Source organism: Coenobita brevimanus, chromosome 54, assembly GCF_032717465.1.
Source record: "Coenobita brevimanus isolate Jiangsu-jjx chromosome 54, ASM3271746v2, whole genome shotgun sequence".
Lineage (NCBI taxonomy): Eukaryota > Metazoa > Arthropoda > Malacostraca > Decapoda > Coenobitidae > Coenobita > Coenobita brevimanus.
In genome coordinates, this window is record NC_137007.1 from 35977112 (window position 1) to 35978002 (window position 891).

Consider the following 891-nt stretch of genomic DNA (forward strand, 5'->3'; position numbering starts at 1 on the left):
AATAACACCGTCTGGCTTTAGCTGGAATAAAATACCAGAGCTGCCAGACCACAAGAGGGTTAATCGCTGATGAACAGATGTTACGGAGCCTTCTATACCCACAAGAATATAACAACTACTCATATACAGCTATCGTACTTACAGTGACCAATAATAATAACTCCTCATATGGTTAGTTTTTATTTGACTAGAATATCAATACATAAAGTTACACGTGTACGCAAAATTCAGTTGGCACTTCATTTCAGAGTGAAATTAAGACAAAATAAATAAATAAGTAATTAAATAAATAAAACTGTACTCTGCCATAAGAAGCCCATTTACAGACATGACTGTTTAAGACACGATGTTAAAAAAGTGATCTATTTAAAATTCTATTTGTTGTTCCATACCACAACTCCCAGGACTATATTCTCATTGTACTAGGAGGCTCCACGGCACATCTTCCTGAGCAATTTATCTCCCTACTGCACATTAGCAGTATGTAATTCACATAAGTTTCATATCGACAGAGTTTCCATAAATTACTTGAAAATCGATGTACCATTTCTATAAAAAAAAAATAAAAAAAAAAAGCAAGGAAAGATGTGCTACGGAGTCAGCTATGCCGACGGGAATACGGTAAAGGTACAAACGAAAGCAATAATCGATATCCACCCAGCAGACAAAAACCAAAGACTGTAACGAGTGTCAGTTTCCAGTGACTATGCATGATCTCACTGTAAACTCACCCTCACTCTTATCATTTTTTTTTTTTTTTTACCTCCAGAGTGAATGTATTGTTCCTTGGCCCATGGTTTTGTCTGCTGGGAGGATGCTGATTATCGCTTCTGAGTGTACAGTCGGAGGCAATAGCTTCAAATCACCGTCTGGGAACAGTGCCAGATTCAA